We start from the raw sequence: 17,333 nt of genomic DNA, 5'->3' as shown, positions 1-17,333 counted from the left end.
TGCATAGGTCTTTGACCAGATCAGATATGTTTCCTGCAGCTTTTCTTGTTTTTTGTTTTACTGTCCTTGGCAAGATTTGGTAAAATTCCAGTCTCCTAACATTTCTTTCTGAAAACTACAAAACTGACATGCTACTGCCAATAAGTGATCTTCTGAATATTAAACCTCCATTTCTCTGTCCATTCAGTCTAAAACACTGCAATGCAAAGTATCTTTATGACTTTTAGAGTCAACAAGATCCCCTGTTTCTTCTATATTTCAAAGAAAAATACTTTGGGTTAGAAATCTTTGCTCATTAAAATTCAAGCTCAAGCATACCATCAAACTTCCAACATAAGGTTATTTGTATTTGTTAATTTCTGAACGTGTCATTTATTATATGGTGAGCAAAATGTACAATCATAGTCTATACGACTGATTACCAAGGTCATATACTATGACATAATCACATCGTGTTAACAAAATTTAATAAACTGAAAAAAATCCCAGAATTTTATAGTTCTGTTTGAAAAGATGCTCAAGATGTGCATCAAAGGACTAACAGCTAGATAACACAGGTCTTTAAATCATTGTTAGAAAATGAATACCTATCTAGCAGCTTGATATTGTCCTTGGAACAAAAGTCATGCACTTGGTTTGGTATCAAAAAGCTACAGATTGTGGTCCAACATGACTCTTCTTCCATTTATTGTGGATTGAAAGTCAATTTTGTCATTTTCATTTGTGATGACTTGTTGAATTTTTCCTGTCATCTGTATAAACTCATGCCTTATTGAACCACTGGTTATAGTTTAAGCAGTACTGATATTAAACACATTTGGTTCTATACTTGATCCTTGTGAAGTCTTCTTGAAAGGATTGTATTCATGAACATGGTTGACAAACTCATAGAAGCTGCAGTTACTGATGTGTTTTTTTTTTAATTCTAAGAGTTATTTTGTATTTATCACCTATTTTTATGTTCAATTTACACTGATTCTGATATGCTTAGATGTATTTGTTTTAATTTTGTGCTTAATTTGACATAGATGCTACATCAAAAGTGCTAGATAAGTCAATATGAACTAACCTGTAATCACTTATCAAGTAAAGCTACAATATTATTATAAAAACAGTGATTGCAATCCATTCTGCATTTATTGTTCACTATGTTTGCTGATATATGTTGCATCTATTTAACTTTTTGAAGTATTGTTTCACAGTTTTCAGTACTGAGCTTCTTCTGTAACTTTCAATCAATTTACTTGATGCTGGGAAGTCTGCATTTCTGTATTTCTCCCAGTCTGTTTTATGTTTATGACTTGGTCACTATTGTCTTCCAATCCAATGGTATCACATACGACACAAAAGGCTTATTAAAGAGCATCATAACATGTCCAGCTAGGTTTTGTTTTAATTCTTTCAGGTGTTGCTTACTAACATAATCCAGTCCTGCTGCTTTTTGTATGACTAATTTAGATATTCTGTTCACAATATATTACAGGTTGATTAATCTTTGTTTATATCTAGCATTCATTGAAGCTGTTTGTGTTCCTAATGGCTTAGTACTCCCAGAAAATGTATTGTAGTATTTCATGAGTAGATCTACAACATTACATTTTGCCAAAAAAATCACTTTACTTCCATTGTCAAAGAAAAATGGTGCATCTCTCATAAGGCTGAGTTTTAGATGAACAATGATATTAAGGCTGGAACCATAATCCTGAAAAACATAAAACTTTGAAATTCAAAAGTATGAAATTTAAACTTTTGAAATAGTACAGAATGTATGTATGAAGTCAAATATCAAACATGAAGTTAACATACAAAATTAAAATAAAAAAAACAGTGTTTTTTGTCCAGAGGGCAAACTCCCTATATCTATGATGAGGATACTCCTCATCTCCCTAATATATATTCTAAGCCAAGGGTTGTTATATGGGGATATTAGCATAGGGGCATTACTGAATTACATGCCTGGTAGTTGCTGTGAAACCTTCAATATAGATAGGTAGATAGATAGATATATAGATATATAGATAGATAGATAGATAGATAGATAGATAGATAGATAGATAGATTTTTTGGTGGAGATAGGGTCAAAGCTCTCTCATTGGAAGGTTCTTGAAGGGAGCTTTCCTGCTGCAAAACTATTGTTTATTTTATTTTTATTTGCTATATTAAGTTCAGATTTTCGGTTTCCTTTCATTTATAAATGGGAGGATGCCTGTGTTTTGTTTTTTTACTCCTTACATTCCTCGATGCTATTCAGTTGAAGGTAATCATGTAAGGTGGTGCACTTTTGTTTTAACTTGGCTTCTTGTAGGAGTAATCCTGTGTGCTTTACTTTCCCTGCTTAGTAATGTTTTAAGGACAGCCAGCTCTTCAAACCCTTATAGATTTCATTAGCAGTATGTTTCTTATTATTACTAAATTATCAGTTATATTCTGAGGATCTTTATAATTTGCTCTAATTGTACATGATTCTTATCCTTTCAATTCCGGCCCTGTATTTCTTTTAGCGTCATGATCAAGAACCTTTATGTTGAATTTTTTGGAATTTCTTGTCTTCATTCCAGCTTTTAGACTTGTGTCACTATTTTATTTTAGTAGCAGTAGAGGAGTTGATAATTAAATGGCTGCTTCTCAACAATGATGCCATTATTTGATCCTTGCAGATATAAAGTATATTTAAAACATTTTCACCTGATGTTAAATCACTTATACCTTGTATCGTACTATTTTCCTTGAGACAACTTAGAATTAATATCCTTAGAAATGCAGACCTATCAGTGTCATTCTGTTTTGTTCCAACTAAATTGAAGTCACCTCTTGAGATTGTATTTGTTATCCCCATTCCATTGCCTGCCATCAGATTACTTGTTCCCATGGGTCTACTTCACTTACCCAACATCTCACATAACTGACATGCAAAACACCGAGCCGACAACACCAACATAGCACACCACTGACACTGCACATACCTGACACACACAATACCAACACGTCAAAACCCCAACACACCTCCGTAAAACATACACACAACACACACAAACAACATACAAAAGAAAAAAACACAACACTTGACATAAAACTACCTGGTTCCCCTCACTCACACATTATTATGACATATAAAAGCTGTTCACTGTTTGCAAAGACAATATCCCAAAGGATAAACACATATACTTTTTTTAAATTTCTATATTCTGTTAATTATTTAGATCATATTCTTTTCAATAACTCTTATGTTTGCTATCTTTAGTATCTCTATTGTTTAGTATACCCACCTTTTAATTTCTCTTTGGAGTACAACTACTCTGTTCACATTGTCAGCTTTTGCTACATATTCATTATATGGAAAAAGAACCTTAAACTGATTGTAATATTAATTTTTTTACAGTATATCATTAGCTCACTTTTCATTAGAGGCATTTACACACACACACACACACACACACACACACACACACACACACACACACACACACTCATTATTAATTAATTAATTGATTAATTAATTACTCATTTTTGACATCACATCTTTATTTTAGTGTTGAAGTATCTGCTATTCTCTAAAAACATTCTTCACTTATGTTCATCATTGCATTTTATATTATAATGAAGACCAAGCATCTAAAATAACAGTGTTTCCATGCGTTCATTGCTATGTTTTCCCCATGTATTTCATCTTGTTAAAGGTTATTTATACATAAAGGGTTATACTCTCCAGTGTAGAAATGGGTACCTCAAAGATCTCTCATCTTTAACTATTAAACAAAATATAAGTGCACAGTACAAGTCCTCTACAGCACACAGTTTCCAGTCTGAGTTTCGCAATAAGAAATAATTAAAAAAACATCTAGCTTTAACCTGAAGGATAAAAAAACTTAAAAATCCCATAGGTTTCTTGAAACTTACTGAAATGGTATCTTACCTTTTCATGTACCACATCTATGGATTGAGTCTAAAATGGTTGCCTCAAATATCTCTCATCTTTAGACATTAGTTACCCAGTGTCTAAAATGGTTGCCTTACAGAGTTCTCATATATATAGATATTAAACAAAAATAATCTGCCAAAAAATTGTCATGCTTGGAAAATTTGCACACAGGTATTGTTAATTTAATTTTCTTCAGTACTAAATTTATATGCAATCCAAAACAAAAGAACGAGGTCACTCTTTTAATTAAATTGTCGCCTTATACCATGTAACAAAAATCATTAACATTGATATTACTGCTTTTAAGAAATGTTAATGTTATTTGGAATTTATTGTCAAACCAGACAAGAACAATAATGTCAACAGTATTTTGTGTGTGATAAACCTTATTTCTATCTTATCTTACCTCATGTGGCCGTACCTCATTTTATATTCTGTAAATCAGAAACTATTTCATGGGTTGCTTATCCCCAGAAATGTGTCGATTATCTCCAGTTTTCTAATCTTGTTTCATTCACTTCCTTATAAATCATAACATTACAACATTTGTAATCCACGTTTCAGTTCAGATGCATCTCATTAAACAATCATCATGTGTACATTTACCTGGAGTGATTTTGATGTTTTATAATAACCAGAAGGTATTCCATTCTCTCGAGTAATTTTTGTTGGTTGCATCTGAGAAAATGAATAACTGATTTTGTTTTTCTCTGCCAGTTTTGAATGTCCATTTATCACTTTTACATTTATTCCTATCTCTAATATTTATATAAATCTACACTTGCTTTCCATCCTCTCATCTATTTCTATGATATGTAGGAAAATCTGCTTCATCAGATGCTAATAAATACAACTGAAATGTGTTTCTTTCTATACAAGCTCTAGCAAGCACTAGTAGTCACATGATACAAATTAAGTAAAAAGAACGCTTATGTTTCAACATTAAAATGTCAATTGAAACTGGAAACCTTGGTCGTACCTGAGTTCTTCTGTGTTTTTATCATTATTTGTTTTGGGATTTATTCAGAACCCAGGAGCCTGTGTGGGCTGGTGACTGTTTTTGTGGTTTTACTATTTCTGTAATATATTGATGCATATTATTATCTCGGAGACACTACTCCAGTGAATGATTTCTTGTTACTAAATGTAACTGCCAAAATATGTGTTACTAAGTGATCCTGTTAGCTATATTATTAACTTGAACTGTGATAATATGTGTTAATATGTGATTTATTACTATCATTTCTCTGATTGCTTCACTATTGTTTAAAATACTGTTATGCTGTTACTATGCAGAGCTTTTCTCCCCGGGCCTCCTCTGAAAATGGGCAAACTTGTCTAGTCAGACTTTCCCGGTAAACAAATGTTAAATAAATAAAAATAAATAAAATAAATTATTATATTCTTGAAAGTATTATACATTTTAATTATATCATGAGATGGTTACACTTCCCACAGTCCTGTAATCTGATTAGATGAATAGGTTTCTAACAGGTGTGAAATATTGCAATACCAACAAGGAAGGAGTATGATTCAGCTAGCAGCCTTCATTAGGAAAGAAATCATAGGTTCATAGGACAATACTAGACTATTGTACTGGAAGTCCTTATAAGCCTAGCCAAGAATTTTGCCCATGTTCCCACAAAGTCAGCACCTGTTTCCCCTGTCCAGCAGGGACACAGGTGGGATCCCAGGGGTGTATTTTCTGTTTCCCATCCAGTCATCCAGGCTCCTCTTAAATAGGGCTAGAGAGGTACTCTGCTTGACATGGAGACGGAGTCTGTTCCACAGATGGGGGAGTCTTTGGGACACAAATCTATCCTGCCAACAAGTTCTATTAATGTCACAGACCAGGATGAGGCCTTGGTGTGGGTTGTGTGAGTGGAGCTTGAATTACGGATATACAGCAACTCCATCAAGGCTGGGTCTGAGACAGCCTTGTATGCCAGACACAGGTCACCTCTGAGCAGTCTGTTAGTCTGTTTGAGTCTGAGTAGAGGGGCAGGGGTTTTAGCCTATCTGCATAGGATAGGTGATTGAGACCCTGGATTTTCCTGATCAGGAACTTCTGTGGTCTCTCCAGCTGCTGCATGTACTTGGCAAGGTACATACCAAAGGGGGCATTGTATTCAATAATGGGTCTGATAAGGGAGGAGTACAGAGATGTTATGACCTCCTTGTTCCTGGATGAAATACCCTTACTTATGTGGTGGGCCATGTAGAAAGCCTTCTGTACAATGGAGGCAACGTGGTGGTCAAAAGTCAGGTTGCTATCAACCTGGGTGCCCAAGTCCCTCACAACTGATTGAATGTTTAGTATGCTGTCATTAATGTAATAATTAGTGGGGATGCCATTTTCCCCAAAGGAGATAATGATGCATTTCTTGGCATTCAGTTTGAGTCCATGCTTCTGGCACCAGTCATTAATTTGGTTAAGGCCCTATTGGAGGATGTCCACATCACTAGCAGAATTTAAGACAATGCCCAACTTGTAGTTATATTCAAACCTGGTCAACCAAAGACCATTATTTTTGGCTTGCACCTCATAAAAGTATATCCCAAACAGTAGAGGCCCCAAAACCAATCCTTGTGGTACACCGCTTGTTACGGGTCTACTACTAGAGGCACCTCCCCCTATTTTGACTGAGTGGATTCTATCAGTGAGCCAGTTAGCTACCCATCTAGTGACATACAGGTTGATACCTAGCTGGGAGAGTTTATCTGTTATGCCTGAGTGGGGAATAGTGCCAACTGCTTTGGCTAGGCCAAGGTAGGTGGTGTGCACTGTCTGCCTCTCGTCCATGACTTTAGTGACTGTTTAGAAGATTTGACCAAGTTTAACAAGCATGATCTCCCTTTGACAAAACCAAACTGCGTGGGGTCAAGTGTTTGGAGGTTGCCAATGTCCTTGTTTATAAGGTCCATGATAATGCATTCCATGGCCTTGCAGATCATGCTATTTAGGCTGATGGGCCTATAATTGCCTGGATGAGTAGATGCTCCACCTTTGTGTAGAGGGATGACAGTAGCTGTCCTCCATTCAGCTGGGATGAAGCTGGTGCTCAGGCTTTGGTTGAATAGGGTGCCTAATTGTGCTGAGATCTCTTGCCTCTGTTCATGTAGGATGCAGCCAGGTATGTTATTGGGTCCCACGGAGGCTGTATTTTTTGCCTTTGAGAGGGTGTTAATGACCTGGTCCCTGGTGATGAGGAGAGGGGGCAGGTGCTGGGGATGTCCTGGTTTACTGATGGGGGACGGGGGGGTGAAGTTTTCACTTTACCTGTCTGTCAAGAGGTTGGCTATATCTACGTCATTTGTGTATGTGGTGTTCTTCACCACCAGTTCAGAGCAGATTTGGGTGTTACCTTTGAGACTGTGGACATATGTGATGAAGGCCTTGTGATCGTCCTTAGTGGATGTGGCCAATTTGGACTTGAAGTTAGCCTTAGAGGATTTCACCAGTGACCTTATTTGTTTGTTCAGACAAAGGAGAGATTACTTCCATCTTGGCACCTGCTACCTGCTCCTTCTTGGTCCTGGACAGTAATTTATTTTCCTTTTATTATAGAGTTTGTGTATTGCTGCTGTCCATCAGACAGGCTTATTCTTCCTTCAGGAAGATGATTTGGTCATGTCAGGTATTGCTGAGTCCATGCAGCAATGTAGGTGCTCATATAGTTTTTGGGCGTAGGCTTGGACATTAGTGCTAATTCCAGCTGAAGGGACAGTGGCTGTGAAGCTGCTTACACCTGCTCTCAGGAGGTTGTAGTCAGCTTTGGAAAAGTTTTTTTGTTTGACCCTGGCAAGGGGGGGGGGGGGTCGGGGAGATAGTGACTTTGAAAGTGATCGCTTTATGGTCAGATCTTACCAAGGAGGATGACACCGTAGGGTTGCTACAGTGGTTACACATTTCAGTTAGTACCAGGTCCAGAATATCTGGCCCTTTCAACAAAGGGCCAGGATATTTGGCCTTTTCAGCAAAATGAACTTGTCACCATTAGCACAATAACAACAAATTCACAAATGGAGATAACCATATAATGATTTTTTTCAAATGTAACATGTTCTTTGTGGCACAAAACAAGAAGTCAAGAAGTAGTAGGAAGACATAAACGACATGAGTTAGGGTCACAGGGAAGTCAAAACCTATACTGGCCATCAGTGGGCATAGTGGGCACAAAGCAGGTTGGCTAATCCTGGTTAGGATGCCAGGTATTACAAGATGCACACATACATACACTCATCCATCTATAGCATGCACATTGATAGCCAACATGGAGGATCATCAGTTCACATATGGCATGTTTTTGGATATAGGAAGAGATTAGAGAACCTGGAATAAAAACCAGCACAGATTTAGACACAGAAAGAATGTGCAGACTGTAGACAGAAGGTATGTCAGCCGAAAAACCAAGCACAAGGAGACAGTGGAGTAGATCATTGTGTGTATTGTACCTAGTCAGCCACTGTAGCTAGATCGCACGTGCATATATCTTACTGAGCACATGCAAGATCAGTGCCATTTTGTATAGTCAGTTAGAGTGAATGCAGGCATGAATGGAGATGCACATGTGATTGTGTCTGAAGTAATGAGTCAATCCGTTAGCTTAAGTACATGTTCCAGTTACAGCTCCTGATGTGTTTATGTACAATAAACAACTTGAACCCATCACAGTGCCTCAGTGTCTCATTTGGATATAAAAGACGTGACAAGTGGGCTATCCATAGCGCTACCATCCAGTTTATCAACAGTGTACTCATTTATCTTGTCTTTATAAACCTATCTCATTCTGCCCATACCACAAAACAACTGGGCATCAAAAATCATACCACTGAGCTTGAAAAACAATAGCAGTGGCTCATTGGAAGAGGGGAAAGTACATATTTTATACAATAATATGTGTCGAAATACTGGAGTCTGTATAGATATTTATACTAAATAGCTATGGGAACTGTAATTTTATTAAGTATTGCACTAAATCTAAGTGGATCAAGGATAAATGTGAAGGCAAATATCATAGCTAATTTGATAAATTACATCTGAAAGTTATTACTATTATTCCTATTTCTTTATGTAATTCCTTAACTCTTGCCCATTTCCATCCATCCTTGATTTTTTTTTCTTTTTAAATACTGAATGATTGTTTTTAACCTTTTAAAACTATCTACAATGTTGTTGTTTGTCTTTCGGCTTTTCCCGGTTAGGAGTCGCCACAGCGGAACTCTGGTCCACTAATGATTGGCAGTTGGTTTTTATGGTGTCGAGTTGCCAGCCCGATGCCCAACCTTCAACAAAGGCATGCCCATTCAATGCATGTCTTTCGAACGCGGGGAGGATATGCAGACTCCACACAGAAGGCACTCCCAACCCAAGCATCGAACGGGAGAACCTCTTCTGTGAGGCAACAACGCTACCGCTGCACCATCGCGGCAGTTAAAACTATCTGCAATGCCTGTTATTTTTAATAACAAGAAAAGATTCGAAAATGAAGGGTTTGAGAACAAATTACAATTTAGAAGAGGATAGGAAATACTGAGTACTTACCTTATACAATAACACTATCAGCTTAGTGAGCAGCTGTATTTATCTGACATCAGCTAAGACTTAATAGTAAACAACTTGAAATCTTGAAATCAATATCATTGATTTTGAGGCAATGTTTAAAAGTATCATTCCAAGTTCTAAAGAATAGATTCATTTGTTTTAGTTTACCACTTCTGGAACTACTCCTGAAAATGTAAAAATGTGGGTACTTTCTAATACATTTTATCTTTTTGATCCTATTGTACTCTAGCTGATTTTTTTAAGATAATCGTGCTTTGGTCTGAAAACAAAGATGGCGATGGCACATGCATTTTTAACTCTGTGTGCTGTGTGAAATAATAAAAAATAATCTAGGGCTGTTATGACACCTTTACCATCTCCAGCTTAATGGAACATTTTGTTCCTCAGTGAATAGCTTATCACTATAAATATATTTACATCACCTTACTCACCTGTTTTGTTCTCTCACTTTGTGATGAAACTGCCGTTCCCCTCTTTTCTCATCATCTCTGGATCTGAGGTAAATGATCAATCATGCAGCTGCCAGTAATTTTAATGCAGTACTTCTTTTCACCTTCTCTGATCTGAACATTATTTTAGAATTTGGTTGATTTTCACTCTAGTCTAGATCTACATCTTTCTGTCACAGCAGAGGATTCAAAGCCTTAATCTGCTGTCTAGCCAGGTGTCCCCACATTTTGATCTTTGTACTGTACTCTGTCTCTACAACCCCTCTGCAGCACATGATTTCCAGTCTGAGTTCCACAAAAAGCAATAATTAAAAAAAAAAAAAAAACAAATTTAACCTGAAGGGAAAAAAATCGTAAAAATCCCATAGCTTTCTTAAAGCCTACTGAAATGGTATCTTACCTTTCTATGCAGCATACATATGGGTTGAACAAATATCTGTGTACATACTGATATAATTAGTATCAGTTTACATTAATACTTTTGTTTCCAGAAATTTTAGGTAAGTAACCAGATCCTGACTACAAGCCTGAAATGTTACAAAGTATGAACAGTTTTCAAACTTCCAATGTTTTTGGCACATGAAATTTTTTTTCCAACTCTTGCTTCATAGACTATGGTTTTCCTATCCACTCACCTATGTACATGTCATAGGAACATTTTGTAGTAGTAGCTGCAGTACCACATGTCTGCAATATTGGGATCTTCTACAGTGCCACACCTGCAATCCAATATATCATCTTTGTTAGCTGACCTCAGGAAGGCTCCTCCATCTGCAAAATCAGCGTTGTTGTTGAGACACATGGGATAGGACAAAATAGACAAAAGTAGCACCCTCTATTTGTTGAGCTCAAAACTACTAACTGGTAGAGTGAGGCCCTTTATTATAACCAAAATATTCACATAAATTAATAGAGGCTTAGAACCACATATATCATGACAGAGGTAATCAAAGCTAAGTTTGTTAACAACTCAAAATCTTAACATTCTGCTCAATATAAGCACATCTTTGCAATCATTGCATAAAGTACTGTAGTTTATAAATATGCTGGTTTTGTGAAAGACTGACACAAAAAAGTGTTCATTTGCAAAAGTCTCCTCCCAAAAATTAATATAACATGCATTTTTATGCTAGTCCATAATGAAAGCTGACTTAAAGAAATAAATAAGTGGTTTATACAGTACAGAATATATTGTTCTGTACATTAAACATGTGTCACCCATACTTCAGGTATAAGGAATTTAAAAAGCATGTTTCTAATACATGGTGCCGAGAGAGTCTGATACAAAACAGACTTCCTGGGGCTCCATGTTTTGCTTCATTCCAAGGATAATAAACCCAAGTATTGAAATCACAGTAACCATAAGACATTTTATTTTCACAGATTCTCGTGCATGGCTATAACATTACTTCTAGACATAAAACTCATTCATTATATTATGTGAAATTTGGACCTGTTTTCTCTCCCATGGAAATAAAGCACTCTTCTATTGTGTTTTTTTAGTAAGAAAGTCCATGTTTTGATTTCCTAATTACATTTCAGAAAAGTTCACAGGCAGACTTTACTTTTTTGCCATTAACATTTTGGTTCTTACCACAATTTCTTGCCAACAGCCTTCCTGTCATAACCTCAAGCCTTTAAGCCTCTAAGCCTTTCCTTGGACTTGCAGTCCAGTGTGTTCCTGTACCTTTCTATCTTACCCCTCATGGGCAGAAGTTCTACAAGTAGAGAAGCCTTTGTGAAAGCAAGTGGTGAAGTGGGAGGTGGAGAAGAGATAAAAGTATCCTGGAAAGGAATTAGGCTTTTTGGCATTCCTTATCTATGGTCCTGCCCTGCAGTAAATGTGCATTATCTGTGTTCATGCCATTAGGCTAGAGTATATGCTGTTCACTGAGAATCACTAGTCCTTGGCTAATCACCATACCCTTCCTCTAGCATAAGTGAGCTGACAAAAATATCATTCATTCCCTATCATCCCCATAGCTAGTTCTTCGGGGAGTGGGTTTGTAAAGTCCATCTGGTGACAGTCAGTCAGGAGCCTATGTCCTCGCATTTGCTCCATTGCCGATTAATAAATTATTTTTATCTGAAATCTGATGGTCACCAGTGGTATGATCTCTCATGTCACAAATGGTACTAAACAGACTTTAGTATAAAAAGATATACAAATAAGAACCATCAAACAATTTATTAGCTGCAGATTGATCTGAAGAGCATTGTTGCCCTTGTATGGGCCTACACCATCCTCCCTCAAGAATACACTGCATATTAAACAGTGCACTAAAAAGTCTATCTGGTATGATTCCCCTCACCCCTCTCTCACCGCTATCTTTAGGGTTCAGTGCCTTCCAGAGATCACTAGCCAACAGTAACTTTGCTTTGAATAAACTCCTACACTCAGTCACAGATATATGGATTTCCAAGGAAGACTGGTAACAGTCTCCAGTACCTGCTGTCCTGGCCCAAGGTAGTAAACTGTAACCACCCCAAAATATCTTGCTGAGGACCTCAGAGAAATGGTTTCCTTCTTGTTAATAAGCTAAATAATTATAATCACAAATGACAGTCAATAGTGAAGCAGTCTGGCTAATTAGAGGCAGATGCCAGGAGCTTGTCAACATTTAACAATAAATACTATAATTTGAAATAAACAGACAAGCATGTGTGTTTTTTAAGTGAATAAAAACAAATATTTTATTTAAGAAATAAAGCAGTACAATTAATGGTTAATAATACAGAAAAATGTAAGTTTGCACTTAGAATACACTATTACTTAACAAAGAGATTACAAGAAACAAAAACACCGGTCTACTGTTAAATCTTGTCTTTGGCTCATAAGTTCATAGGTGTTTACTAGACTAATTATTACAAGGGCCTTTTTAAGGCTTACAATGCATCCCAAATCTCTGAAAAGTTCTCATACCTTTGATAAGTGTAAACAAGGACTTGGGAGATGACCCATTTTCAGGCTGCCTGTGTCCATTAGAGACACAGGTGCCAAACCAGGGATGAATTGCCATCCAATTGTCCAAGTTACACTTGAATTGGGTTAGGGAGGAACTCTGCTTCACATGGATAGAGAGACTGTTTCAGAGAAGGGGGTAGTCTCTGGGATACATACCTGTTTCTCCTGCAAGTCCTATTTATATCACAGAAAAAGTTGAAGTCTGTTTGTTAGTTTTTGCAGATATGCAGGAGTTCCATCAAAGTGGGGCCTAACAATGCTTTGTAAGCCAGGCATAGATCTCCCCTCAACAGCCTTTGATATTTCCTGATGGAAGGTTAAGGAAGAGAGAAGGATAAAGCTGGAGACGAATTTGTTAGCTTTTACAAACTTAATGTGCTTTCTATATACTGAATAGAAAAAAAGGCACACATTCAAGCCTCTTTTAATGCAACTGAAAAGGCAAATGTTATAGATTAACTCATACATATTTTAGTTTACATCCTGCACTTTTTAAAAACACAGCTCGCTAATTTCTTACAGTCTGGCTTTAAAAACACTGGCACATCTATTTCCAAACATTACTGGATTCAGTAATCAAACTTGAGGTGTGAGTCCCATCCTGGTTCCCATCACTTTGAACCACAGAGGCAGATTCAGCTGGCTTTATTTTTCACATATTCTACACTAGACTAAACCCAAGGCAAACATTTTTTTCCTGCAGTCAAAAAAAAAATACCCTACTATAGGCATGTTAGAAAATAGTATATCATCTGCAATAAATGCATCTATATTTAACACACATGGATACCAGGCAGATGGGCACTCATACCTGGCATTGTTTACAGCATATGAAAAAGAACATCTATATAAACTGAGGAAAGCATGTGGAAGCTCTATACATTATTTTTGTGTGTCACAGACTCAACAGTACTATCTGTGATGATGCATCCTACAAATATAGCTATACAATATTCTTGAACTTTGACTATTTGATACCTTTATGATTCAAAGCATTCTTGATTTGATCTACTGACAAGAGAATGAAGTGTCATAATGAAATCTTAACTGCCTTTCAAACTGCAAATTCGTTGCATGAATTCACTTTTATCTTCGTAAAGTTTTCTTGAAAAACAAAATATTACAATAAAAGTAGCACTTCACAACTTGCTTCATGAATACTTTTGCAGAGGTGTTACCAGTGCATAACAGTAGAATAGCAGTGTTTGAACATTTGCCTGTTGAAACATAGTACCAGGAAATAATGTTCCAGTTAAGCATGGCTTTCACAATGTGTCTACATGTCTGCGGTCTTTAGTGTTTCAGTTTGAAAAATGAGTCTACTCTGGAAAAATATTCAAGTTATCTCTGTTCCACTGGAAAATGTTTGACAGTGCTAAATGGTTGCTTAATTTATTAGGAATTCATATGATTCAACATAAGAACTAGAATACTGAATTATAGCAGGTTATATTTTTGATATGCATTTAATAATTTCTTTTACTTTACATAGCAACCCATTGAAGTGCATACACACACACACACACACACACACACACACACACACACACACACACACACACACACACACACACATACGGTGTAGGGTTGTGGTTACAGCTGGGTTAGGATTAACACACATTAATATGAATAGGCATGTTGACTTCACCTCCCCCAACACCACCTTAATGCATGCTAAAGCCCCTAACCTTAACTTTAATTCATACTTTAGAAAAAAAAAAACTTTTCCATTGCACTACCACTATATACGACACTTAGCTATGCACTACATTCAGGAGCATACATGGAAAATACTACATCTATCCCCTTATCTAGCCTTTGCTGTAATCTTAATCCTCAAACGCCTACATGTACACTCCCATACCCTAATGCCAATCCAAAAGTTTCAGTATTAAACTCCCAAGCCCAGACTTCCTTTAACTACACACCTGTCATCCTACTTCTTTTGACATCTTCAACAATCAATTATGAAAACTCTCAAAAATTCCCAGGCCATTCACTCTGTTAACAAACCTGTAGATTCAACAAAGTGAATGACACAGATATATATATATATATATATATATATATATATATATATATATATATATATATATATATATATATATATATATATATATATATATATATATATATATATATATATATATATATATATATATATATATATATATATATATATATATGTGTGTGTGTGTGTGTGTGTGTGTGTGTGTGTGTGTGTGTGTATATATATATATATATATATATATATATATATATATATATATATATATATTTATATATACACACACACACACACACACACACACACACACACACACACATAAAATTTGTGTGCATGTATGTTGTGTGTGTGTTTGTGTAATATGTATGTATGGATATATATATATATATATATATATATATATATATATATATATATATCCGGTGTTCCACACCAGAGGTCAATTCCTCGTTGGTCAGATCCGACCACAAGCTAATCAGCCTAGACATCCACATCCCACCCCCAGCCCCAATTAGGGAAACCATCGTAAAAAACTTCTCAAAAGCCAACTTCACACTTCTTAAGACAGAAGTGGCAAACTTCATGACACCCATGCAGATGGACAATAGAGGTATGACTGCCGAATCCTACACAAATGCACCTTATAAGCACTTACACGAGTGTATGGATCATGCTATCCCTAATAGAACCAAGATGTTATCCTCTAAAAAAAGGAAGCCAATCTGGTGGGCCTCTGCCATAAACAAACTCTACAACAGAAGAAAGAAACTGTTGCAAAAAAGAGTAAAATCCCATGACTGGAGGAACTCCCTGGTCAACCTCAGTAAGAAGCTGAGATCCCTCATAAAATCCTCCAAAGCTAGTTACGAAAACAAAATTGCCACTGACTCTAAGACAACCACAAAGCATTCTATAGCTATGTCAAGAATCTAAATGGGAACACTCAGATCTGCTCCGAGTTACAGCATAATGGCACTAAATATACAGAACCAACTGATATTGCCAACATCCTAGCAGATAGGTTCAGTGCTAACTTTACCCCCCTCTCACCCCCTAGAGGGCCCATCTCTATACCTGAAGAATGCAAAGTTCCTATAATCACGGCTGCACAGGTAAAAAACACACTCTCCAAAGCCAAGAACATAGCATCCATGGGACCTGACAATATCCCAGGCTGCGTTCTACTACAGAATGAACTGGCACCCTACCTAAGTACCATGTTCAGTCATAGCCTCACCTCAGGCTTTGTACCCACTGAATGGCACGCCGCGACAGTTATCCCACTCCACAAAGGGGGAGCCATGACGGACCCCGGGAACTACCACCCCATTAGCCTGGAGCCTGGTCTGCAAGGCCATGGAACGTATCATCATGGAACTCATAAACAAAGACATTGTTAATCTCCAAACTCTGGACCCTACACAGTTTGGATTTGTAAAAGGCAGATCATGTCTCCTAAACCTGATTGACTTCTTTGAAGCAGTCACCAAAGCCATAGATCAGGGTAAAATGGTTCACACAGCTTATCTAGATCTCGCCAAGGCTTTTCGACACCATCCCCCACTCTGGAATTATAGATAAGCTCACTAAACTAGGTATAAATCCCTATGTCACAAGATGGGTTGCCAACTGGCTCATGGACAGAACCCACACTGTGAAAGTAGCGGATTCCAAATCCGACATCAGACCAGTGACAAGTGGAGTACCACAGGGTTCAGTCCTGGGTCCTCTCCTGTTTGATATCTACTTCTCTGAAGTGCAGGCCAACACAGATTACTGCAAACTAGGAGCCATAATCAAAACTCCTAATGATGTGGACAAACTACAAAAGGGCTTCAATGAGACAGATACCTGGTGTCAAAGCCATGGCCTGAAGCTCAATGCCAAAAAAGTGTATTGTCATCCCCTTTGGTAAAAACTCTGTACCCATGAACTACCACATAGCTGGTAGTCTACTTAATGATCTTGGGACACAGGTGGACAGTAGTCTCTCCTTTGATAATCACATCGCCACAATGGTCAGGAAATCCTTCTACGTGGCTCATCTCATCACAAAAGCATTCTCATCCAGAAAAAAAGAGGTCATTGTTCCCCTCTACTCATCACTCATTAGACCCATTATAGAGTACAACGCCCCTTTTGGCATGTACCTCACAAGACATCTACAACAACTGGAAAGACCACAGAAATACCTCACAAAGAGGATTACTGGCCTCAAACATATGCCCTATGCAGACCGTCTCAAAAAACTACAGCTTTACTCCATCGCATATCGCCTACTCAGGGGTGATCTCTGCCTAACATACAAAGCTATGTCAAACCCAGAGCTGTTGGACATGCTCCACTTAAAGAAATCCCAATCCCTCTGAGCTACATGCTCTAGGGACCTTAACCCTGTCACCACAATAAACAGAACATGCTGGAGG

Source organism: Protopterus annectens, chromosome 1.part1, assembly GCF_019279795.1.
Source record: "Protopterus annectens isolate FY-2018-M chromosome 1.part1, PAN1.0, whole genome shotgun sequence".
NCBI classification, from domain to species: domain Eukaryota; kingdom Metazoa; phylum Chordata; order Ceratodontiformes; family Protopteridae; genus Protopterus; species Protopterus annectens.
The sequence above is the reverse complement of the archived record's forward strand: the minus strand, read 5'-3'. Positions refer to the sequence as shown.